Genomic DNA, 11,515 nt, shown 5'->3' on the forward strand with positions numbered 1-11,515 from the left:
GTGTGGAATGGTGAACGTAGCTAGTTGGGTGGTCATGGAGAATACCATGTCCCTGATGGAGAACACCATCAACTTCAGTGCCTACTTTATTTGTATTTCCTTCAAACTGGTTGGCGCCCCATGGCTACTACGTCATGGCGGACGCCATGGAGGTCGGCACTAGTGCATTTTCTTTATTTCTCCTCCATTTTTGGCAGTTTTCATCCTGTTTTATCGTGTACCGACTCCTACCTGTAAAGTACCTGAAACATACATAAACTATTAGCATAAGACTACAAAAGGTGACAAAATAACATCAAATTCTAAGTGGATTGAGTCGGAAAATATGGAATATTATGTGGTTATCACGTGAATCCTCACATCATGGGCACTCCTTCAAGTTTTCATACTATTTCCTATATAATATGCAATCATTATTACATGCATGTATTTTGACATAGTCCAAATCCATTGGGCACAATATCTTCTTGGCCTCATAACTACGGTTCGACAACGTCTTACCTTTTAGAAGCATTTCTTTCAACAATTCAATCAATTTAGTGAAACTTATATCCATCCACCCACCTCTTTCCTTAAGATTAAATAGTCTTACTATAACTGACAATCTTGTAAAACTTTTGCATGTCAGATACAACGATTCTTCCATGTCTCTTTGCAAAGTATCTATCACACTAGCTTTCTTGAAAGCATCTACTCCAATATCATGAATCATGTTTTCTAGAGTATCATTCATAAATTCATCATCAGCTTCAACTGTGTGTGACAAAGGTCTTTTTTGTCACTTCACCATGCCATACCCATTTCGTGTAATTTTGAATAATTTCACCACAACCTAAATGATTGAATATATCATCCCTTAGATGTTTTGCATATTTTGGAAAATTTTACAAGGACACCAAAAACTCCCCTTATCATGATGAAGGTTTCTTTTTTCACGAACTCAAGAAATTGAATCACTCCATTCTCATACTCTTTACTTAATCTAGTGACTTTCATCCAGTTACGATCCATAATTAATCTTATACAACTTCTGAAAATAAAATAAAAAGTAGTACATAACCAACAAAAATGAACCGCATAAGTCTCAAAAACCATAATAACAACAACAAAAACGACGACAATAACAACCATAATATAAACAACAACAACAACAATGACGATGACAGAAACAACAAAAACATCATCAACAACAACAACAAACAACAATAATAGTAATTGAAAATTTGTACATATCTGAAATGTGATGAGAGACTCAAAGAATAGTGTTCCAGTTTCGTTCCTCCTTGGAGAATAATGGTGTTTCAGTTTCTTTCGTTAGAGAAGAATAATGTTTCAGTTTCATTTGTTGGAGAAGAATAATGTTCCTTTTGTTTTCTAGCTAGGGCGCAAAAAGTGAATGATATTTAACATTAAATCTGAAAGAATAAAAAAATTGTTTAGAGAGTTTTTATCTCGACTTTCTTAAAAACCGAGGGAACATATCCAACGAAAAATCTATAAAAAAAAATAAGGTTCCTTTTTAGTTCTAAATAAAACATAAAATTGCAGGCGTTAAGAGTCGAAACTCAAACCCTGAGCAACTTGTTATGTCAGTTTTTAGAAAAACCGAGGTAAAAGATTGACTTAAAAATAAAATAATAAATGGCACGTTACAGGTCATTTGACCTCGGTTTTTCAATAGCTGGGATGAAAGCTTCTCCATGAAATGTATTATTTATAGTAATGTTTGTAGCGGTAAATTTGTGACCATTAAGCTATGGATAAACTTAACGTCAATAAAACCAGAGTCACCACCGTGCTTTTATTGTTTCCAAAGGAAAAGGAAAAAGTACGAATAAAACCTAAAGATAAGAAGTTTTCAAATCAAAACTAATAAAATGCCAGAGATTACAGGTAAGGGGGTTTGTTACACCGAGGGAAGGTGTTAGCACCCAAAGTGTCATAGGTACTCCTATGGAGCCTTTTTTTATGTGTGTATATGATTTTGGTATAAAAGATGTTTGAAACAAATAGAGTGTGTGGATGAGAAAAAAATTCATTAATTATATTTTTGTGTTAGACACCTTTGGACTTGTGCCTACGTGCCAACATAAAAATGAGAGATCAAAACCTCGTAGTTCGTGGTAACAATTTCAAAATGAGTGGATTGCTTTTAACAAAAGTTTAAATTTAAAAGAGGCACAAAGGGCCCAAAAGTTTGAATGAGTGTTAGTTATTTTTGTCTTTTGAAATTTTAAGTCAATATGATTAGATTCATTTACAAGTTTGGTTGAGAAAAGAGTTTAAAAATACGATGGCATAAGGTCAAAGTTTCTAATTTGCAATAAGGTCTAAGTTTATAAATCACAAGCAAATAAATTTTTGAAAGGGGGGAGAGATTTGAAATTTAAGAAGTGGGAGGAGATGAAGAGACTAATCATAAGCAGAAATTTAAAAGTTAAGAGTTGAAAAGATCTGACCAATGAGATACAATCCAATAGACAAGAATGTCATATAGAAACCCACTTTCCCTTTGGACTTTAAATCAAGCAATACCAATAAGCAAGTAGAAAAATGAAGAGCAAGGCATCAAATAAAGATAGCCATATCTAAGTAAACAACTTCATAGTCTTCTTCTTCTCATGTATCAGATGACATACTCCTTGATTGGCTCGGAATAAGGTATTAAACACAAGTTCAAAGTAACAGTTGTATCAAGACCATGTAGCAGATGAATTCACGTGGATCCCAATACTTGCATCAGATGAAAGCTCAAATCACAATAACTTGGTTTCAGAAATATTGGCATTGGCCAAGTCCTTTTGCATAGGGAATGTTGCCTAGTTCTAAGTCCAAGAGTTCAGATCAAATCCAACAGTCCACACAAACATTTTTCAGGGTTTTTGTTGTTTATTAAGTATTTTAAGGTCCTAAGACCACAAACACAAGAAAAAATCACAAATAAATATATACAATCACAATATATGGCTCAAGTGAGCAAAGTGAAAATGACATAAACATAAACAAGTTAAATGATATGTAAATGACAAATGAAATGGTAAATGGCTTGAATTTAAATTGCATAAAGTAAATGACTTGAAATTAAAAGCAAGAATAATAAAAGTTAGTCACATGTTAGTCGATTAGATGTTAGTGGTGTTTTGCTTTTCAATTGATTAAGTCATTCTTTGGAGAACACTCAACCCTCTATTCACAAGCATGGATCCTTGAACCAAGACATCTTCCAAAGGAAGGAAAAAAGTCCAAGTTTCCACACAATACCATGAAAGGGGGGAGACTTACAATCTCACTTACTAGAATGTTATGCCTTTAGGGTCAAATTTTAGCGCTATGTTAAGCAATCGTAATTTGACTTATGTAGAAGTCATAACTATCTGAGGCCGGGCAATAGAAATTTTGGTGTTAATGCATGTTAGAGATATAGTATAATGAACCATACTCCTAAAACATACCACACACAAAAAGAAAAAAGATCAAAGGATGGACATATCTCATCCATACTTGTATTGGTTCATCTAACACAAAGTTATTGATGAACCAATTAGCCTTAGGATATTGAGACTTCATTGGTCAATGGAAGGGATGGGAAAGAATGGGATTGAAGATAAAGAGGGAGGGAAATTGAGACAAACACAAATTGGTCATGGGAGGACTTTTTATCAAATTAAAATCATTCATTCATTTTGGGAGATGAAATATACATTTCATCAATCCCCTAAATTCAATGATTTTAATCCAACAAAAATCAAATCAACCTTGACCAAGCCCAAACACATAGTCAAACTTCACAAGTCAAGAGAAGATGGCTCAACATAATTTCTACACAATTAATCAATTAAAAATCAAATTAAAATGCATTTATATTGAATTATGTTTGGTCAAAAACCTAAAACCTCTTCAAAACATCAAATAAATGGCCAAGAGATTTGTCCTAGGTCAAACAAGGTCAAAGGACCTTAGACAAAAAAATTCATAATTTTTGAAAGTCAGAAGTATTTTTAAACAATTAAAAATATGCCCAAAACAATTAAATCATGAAAAATATCAAAATTAATCCAAAAAATAATTTTAATTCACAAAATGAAAGAGAAAAATATTTGAATTTTTTTGGTGAAAGTCTCATATTTTTTGGATTAAAAATGAAATTAATATGAATTAATCAAAATAAAATGATTAAATGGAAAAATCAAAAAAATCAAAAAAACAAGGGCCATCTGATCTCCCTCATTAATTGATGTGGCAAATCAGATGGCCAGGAGCGCGCATTCCACAAAGACCTTAGTCAAACATGTTGCAGGCATGGTAATCAGATTGGACGCGTGAGATTAAAACAATTCAAACAGATCAGATGGCCTGGATTGATCCAGCCCACCACCGGAGCCCTAGCTCCGGTCATCTTCTCCGGTGAGCACCACCGGTCTGGTCCAAGCTCAACTCAATGGAAAATGAAAAGTGAATACACTAATTTGAAGGAAAAATGCACAGGAGCACGAATCTGGCCTCAATTTTCTTCAATTCCAAGTATATAAAAAGATACAGGGATTTGAATTTTGAGGATCATGAACTAAGTTGCTTTGATTTAACCTTAAAGAAACTCAATCTTCTTGCCTACATTAATAGGACTTAAGACAACCAAAAATCAACAAGAATGGTGAAGAATTGAGGGAGAATCGTAAAGATGAAAATTCTGAAAATTCACCTTCAATGGAGCTTCAAATTGGCATGATCTTGCTTTCAATTATGCTTGGCCTTGCTTCAGATGCTTGTTAGAAGTGATTAGGATCAATGAAAGGTATGGACTCTTGGATTTTTAATCTCAAAATAGATGGAGATTTGAAACTCGATTTTCAAAGAAAATCTTCAAGCTTATCCTTCAATGGCGAGGTTTTGGGATTGCAGGTTCAAAGCTTGGGCATGGGGTCCTTAATTCTGAGCAATGAGGGTCTTATTTTTAGGCCATGAGATTGATTTCTACACACTTCCAAATTTGGCAGTTTTGTGAAATTCTCTTTACATGCTTGCATGCGCGTGTGATAGGCCCATCAAGTGATGCAATTAGGTCCAAAATTGAGTGTGAATCATGCTGAAACCATGTTACAAAGCCATGCAATCGTGTACAAAAAGTGGAAGTGTAAATCATCCAAATGGTTCTTCATGTTGGACCCATGCGCAAGTCCTTCATTCTTTGGTCAAATGAGATGATCTTGGACTTTTTGGAAAGGTGAGATAAAGGGGAACAACTTTCATGTTGAACACTTTTTCATTTGAAGTTTGGATCATGATGAATTTTGAGGTGGAAGTTTGGGAAATCAAACATATTAAAAAAAATTCTAAGTCCCAAGTCAAATGTTCACTTCTTCCACCTTGAATAACTTTTTCTATGAACTTAAAATGAGAAACATTTATTCATAAAAGTTGTAGCTCTTTCATACCTCTTCAATTTAGTCACAAATTTGACCTCATTTGGATTTGGCATGAAGGAGTTATGCATTCTATAAGTTGAGGAAAATCACTTGTTTAATGGTATTGGCCCAAAATGACCTATAATGTTTCCTCTTGGCACATGAATTTGCAAGTTGGATTGAACTTCTTCCAAACATCAAAGTTGAAGTAGACATCTTGAATTGTATCATGGAACTCGAATGGCTTTCATATCATGAACAATGAGCAAGTTATGGTCTTGGGAAGTTGACCTCCAAACTAGGGTTCAAACAAAATGACCTATAATATTTCACCATAAAAAATGACTTTCCAAGCAAAAATAGCTCTTGACTTAAACATGAAATTTGTTTGTAATGTCATTTTGAGTAACTTTTCTCTTGGAATCATTTTCATATGACAAAACTTGTAGGAGATATGGTCTAGGGAACCCCAGTTTTGACCAGTTGACTTTCTCTGGTCAACCACCATGAACCATCTTGCTAGCTTGACATTCTCTTGACTTTCGGGAATCGTGGATGATCATATATTCTTGAGATGATGTAAGGTGAAGTATCCCTTGAAATAATTGATCAATTGTTGAAGAAACTTGTTGGAGAAGTCACACAAGATACCCAGATGAATTAGGGTTTCCAAGGCAAACAAACTTCAAACTCTTGATGATTTCTTGACCAAAATGATATGTGAAGAAAATGGGGATCCATATATTATGTCTAGAGACAATTTGAACTAATTCTTGATTGTGCTCCTTGTATTGAGGGTCTCAAACCCTAGATATGTGCTTGATGGAGCATAGGTGAGCATACACACTACCTACAAAAGCAACAAACTATACACTGATATATTTTTGGTATTTTGGTTAGTAAATAATGAAAAACAAAGTATGATGCAATCAAAAGTGCTTGGTGATCTCTCCCAATGCAAACCCAATGAATGGTGGGGTAAGGAGGATGCCAAGGTGTGATCCCAATGTTAATGCCTATGATGAGATAACATGAGGGATCTTAGGGTCAAAATTGAGGTCTTACAGTGTTTCATATGCAATTTTCTTCTTCACTGCAATCTCTTGAAGTTTCAATTTGTTACTTCATTTCTCCTTTTCCTTTTTGTAGTTTCTTCACCAATTGCATTCTTGATTCTTCAATGGCGTACTAGAGCTTTACTAATTTTTCAACCAATTCTACTAACCCCTACTAACTACATTCTAACGAGAACCCATCACCCGTTTGTGTTACTCTACTGCTTAATGACAATAACTATCACACTTGGGATCAATCGATGCAAATTACGCTGATATCCAAGAACAAGGAAAAGTTCTTCGATGGAACCCTAACTAAACCTCCCTTTTCATATCCTCTTTATGTGCCTTGTATTTATTGTAATACAATGTTTATGCATGGACTCAACACTCAATTTCTGAGTCTATTGCAAAATCAATGCTCTAGATTGATAGTGCATTTGGTGTTTGGGAAAATTTGCATATTCGGTTTTCTCACAGTGACATTTTCTGCATCTCAGATATTCAAGAAGATTTATAAAATAATTTCCAAGGTATTCTCGATGTTTCAAACTATTTTACTCAATTGAAGGTTATCTAGGACGAGTTAGAAAATTATCTCCCAATTCCTATTTGTTCTTGTGATGCAATTGCATATGTTTTGAAGTATAGGGAGCAAGACTATGTCATATGATTCCTCAAGGGATTGAATGAAAAAATCACACACTCTAAGTCACAGATTATGATGATGAATCCATTACCTGACACTAATAAAACCTTTTCTCTTGTTAATCAATAAGAAAGAGAGATGAATAGTCTATATATACTATGATTCCCAACATTGGCAACAATGAATAAGCTATTGCTTTGCAAGTTCAAGTTCATGAAGGAAATCACAATGGAAAATATGGTAAAAGCAGTTTCATAGGAAAGGCTCAAGGATACAATGGTCAAAAAGGTCATAACAGAAATTGTACTCATTGTCATATGAAAAATCACACTATTGAAACATGATTTCTTAAGCATGGATTTCCACCAGGTTACAAAGGTAAAAGCAAGGCTCAGGGCACTACAATTACTTCAAAACAGTTGGTACAGTTAACAATGAATCAAAAGCTTCTCCTAAAGGCTCAACATCCTTTTTTAGTTTTACTCGGGAGAAGTACAACAACATCCTATCATTGCTTCAACAATCCAAGCTTACTCCCACAGTCAATTTTATTTCCAATTCACCCTTTATCCTGAATTCACACTCATCCAATGTCAGTGGTAAGAACCCTAACCTTTGCATCTTAGATACGGGTGCTACTGATCACTTCTCTTTTAATTTTTCATCCTTCATTGAATGCAAAAATACAGTCCATATTCTTGTTATCTTACCTGATGGTTCACAAGTAGTTGCCTCCATTTTTAGTATTGTTGATATATCTCCCTTATTAACCTTGCCTAATGTACTTTACATTCCTATATTTTATGTTAAATTGATCTCTTGCCAAACTAGTTGATAACAATAATTGTTTTGTATAATTTAATGCTAATACATGTCACATCATGCATTCATTCCGAGAAAATAATTGGTATAGCTAACTTGCAAAGGGGACTCTACGTTCTTGATTACGCATACCACCATTTTACCCATTCATCTGTTGTAAATAATTCTTATAACCTTTGACACTTAATATTAGGTCATATATCAAATATAGGATTACAAACTATTTCAAAAGTTTTCCCTTTTATTCCATGTAAAAATAATATTTTTCCTTGCGACTTATGTCACTTTGCTAAACAAAGAAAGCTTCCATTTCCTACTAGTCTTACTTACTCTTCTACTTCTTTTGATATTCTACATGCTGATTTGTGGGGGATCTTCTCTACTATTTCCACTTTAGGACACAAATTTTTTCTAACATTAGTAGATGATTATAAAAGATACACTTAGGTAATCTTTCTCAAAATTAAATACCAAATCAAAATCAGCCTTATTCAATTTGTGGCATACATAGAAAATCAGTTTCATACAACCCTTAAGTGTTTAAGATATGATAGTGGCACAAAGTTTGTTGTCATGACTGATTTTCTTTTATCCAAATGCATTATCCACCAAAAGACTTGTGTTGAGACACCTTAACAAAATTGGGTGGTGGAAAGACAACACCAACATATTCTTAATGTTGCTAGGTCTTTATTCTTTCATTCAAATATTCCCTTGAATATGTGGAAATTTTGTATTCAGCGTGATGTTCACATTATCAATAGGCTTCCCACTTCCTTACTGCAATCTAAGTGTCCTTATGAAATTTTTTCCATCAACTTCCATCCCTAATTCATTTGAAAGCTTTTGGTTGTTTATGTTTTGCCACCACTTTACAAGCACAACAGACAAATTTTGACTCTAAAGCTAGGAAAGTCATATTTCTTGGTTATAGAGAGGGTATGAAAAGGCTACATTTTATATGATATACATAACTGTCATACGGTGAACTGACTTGGGGTATTTTGCTTTTTATCGCAATGTCGCGGATAGCAAGAGTCGCCACCGACTTTTCTTTTATCCAATAAGGAAAGGTGGAAAAGAACAGGAAAGACCTCAATAGATTTTGGGTTCGGGAGGTACATTATACAAAGGGAAGGTATTAGAACCCTTTGTATCCATGGTTATCCATGGGCTCTTAATTGCTGGATCACTTATATTTTTGTCTGAAAAGTGTTGGTGAATTGTTTAAAAATGTTTCGAAAAGAGAGTTTAACTTTGTAATGATTCTCGTATGAATGTATACAAAGTATTTATCTCGTTTGATTTTGAAAAAAACAGTTTAGAAAAATATAACTTGGTAATGATTCTAGTATGAATGTATACCAAGTGGTGATTTTCTAGGACTTGCAAAGTGTGAGGGGTGGAAAATGTTTTAGGTTACGATCCAGTAATTGAGAGTTATACCTTCCTAAGGTCGTTATGGGCATTTCCTATCCTTATGAGGGTAAAACTGTCCTTACTATTGAGAAGTAAGTAGTTTTATCCTTTGGATGTAAAAGGGTCATTGTAGGGTCATCGATAGGTCATTGAAGGCAACAGTTGTAAGGATACCTTAGCATTCGAAGGGACGATCATCATTTAACCGTAGGCTACACCGAAGGGTCATCGAGGGACAAAATCGTATTTTCGAAGGCAACATCCGAGGGACCATGATTTATTTTATGATGATTTAACCGAAGGGTCTTTGCTAAGTGTATCCCTACATTCGCGGGACACGACCGTTATACCGTAATATCGAAGGCAACAAAGAGAGGTCCAAGATCACATATTCAAAGGCAATATTTTAAGATGAATTTCTGTATTACAATCAATTAGGATGAACCTCCACATTAAAATTAATTAGGAAATTAGGATGCACATTCATATTAATTGGTCCATTAGGATGTATCTCCACATTAAAGTTAATTAAGCAATTCGGAATACATCTCCATGAGGGTATCCCACAAATAAAGTGGAATACCTAGCCGGCCGTTTCTTCGGGAATATGCGAGCTTTACACAATTCAAACACACGGGTGAGAATACCGAGATAAAGTGCAATTGGAAATTGCACTACAAAATGAACACAACAGTCATAAGGCCAAATAATGCATGATTATAATAAGACAAACATAAGACAAAACACAAAAACAGCTACTGGTACGTTCGCCCCTGCCTCGCCTAGCGAAGGCTTAGCGAGGACTCGCTACGGGCTCGCTTAGCGATGTGCTAGCGAGCGTCTACGGGTTTTGAATTTGACAACAACACTATTTCCGGAACCTTGAACTTTATGGCATATAGTTGCATGAATAGCATGGACAAACATTCAGGATATTCAGGCATACTTAGACTCGCATGTGAAATCAAATTACACGTCAAAACTTTAATCATAATGCATTATGCATGTAAAGAATACCGATTGGAAGCATAAAACAGTGGTGATGCGCAAACCTGTTTGCAATTGCGATGTTGAAAGGGACTGATCACTCTGGATACCGGATTGAGTTAGGCGGCGGTAGCTCCGGTGCGGATGAGCTGCCTTCAGGGTTTCCTCCTTCTGAATTCTCTGGATTAGCAGGGTTTCTATGCCAGGGTTTCTATCCGTCCTTCTCTGTCCGTCTTGGTCTGTCCATTTTCGTGGCTGAAGTACCAGTATTTATAGTGATCGTGGTGACCTAATGGGCTCAGAATGAAGCCCAGAATTTTCTGTTATTTGCCAGCTTCGCTAGGCGAGCGTGTAGCGAACATTCGCTAGGCGAGCGTGTAGCGAACGTTCGCTAGGCGAGCGTGTAGCGAACGTTCGCTAGGCGAAGGATTTGCTCGCCTAGCGAGCAGGCCAGTTTGGGCCATTTTCTGGATTGGGCCACTCGTGAGCTGGGCCTTTGTTCCTTTAAGATCAGTGTCATAAAAATGAGTCGGAGTGCCCTGAAAAATGTCTTGAAATATTAATGGGCAAATTTTGGGGTATGACAGCTGCCCCTGTTCAATATTCTTGAACCAAGAGAGTTAGGATGGCATGTATGCCATTCGTGGTCTGGAGGTGGAAGATTATTGAACACTAGAATGCCCAAAAATTTGCATTTGTCAATTAGTCTTGATGGAGATGGGCTTAAAGATGCCATCCAGGCAGTTTGATGATGAGGGCTTCAGAGTGCGTCGTGCATTAGACGATATCCGAAGGCAGGGGTGTCACTGGGTCATACGCTAAACCGTATAGTGAGTCATTCATTAGGCCGTCGACTTCACTGGGGAGTTAGAATGGGTCATACGCCGCTGGGGATAACAAATCAGAATGGATCATACGCTAGATCGTATCTGAGTTGCAGAATGGGTCGTCTGTTAGGCTGTATCTGACGAAAAGTAGTCGTACGCTAGACTACACCTCGGGATGTACCGTACGCTAGGTAGTATCTGAGGAATGAAGATCCGAATGGGTCGTACGCTAGACCGTATTGTTGGAGGAGTAATATGTTGTGCCGAATCAAAATGAGATAAGAATCCGAATGAGTCATACACTGCTGGGGATAAAGGATCAGAATGGATCGTACGCTAGATCGTATCTGAGTT

The sequence above is a fragment of the Lathyrus oleraceus genome, chromosome 7, assembly GCF_024323335.1.
Source record: "Lathyrus oleraceus cultivar Zhongwan6 chromosome 7, CAAS_Psat_ZW6_1.0, whole genome shotgun sequence".
NCBI classification, from domain to species: domain Eukaryota; kingdom Viridiplantae; phylum Streptophyta; class Magnoliopsida; order Fabales; family Fabaceae; genus Lathyrus; species Lathyrus oleraceus.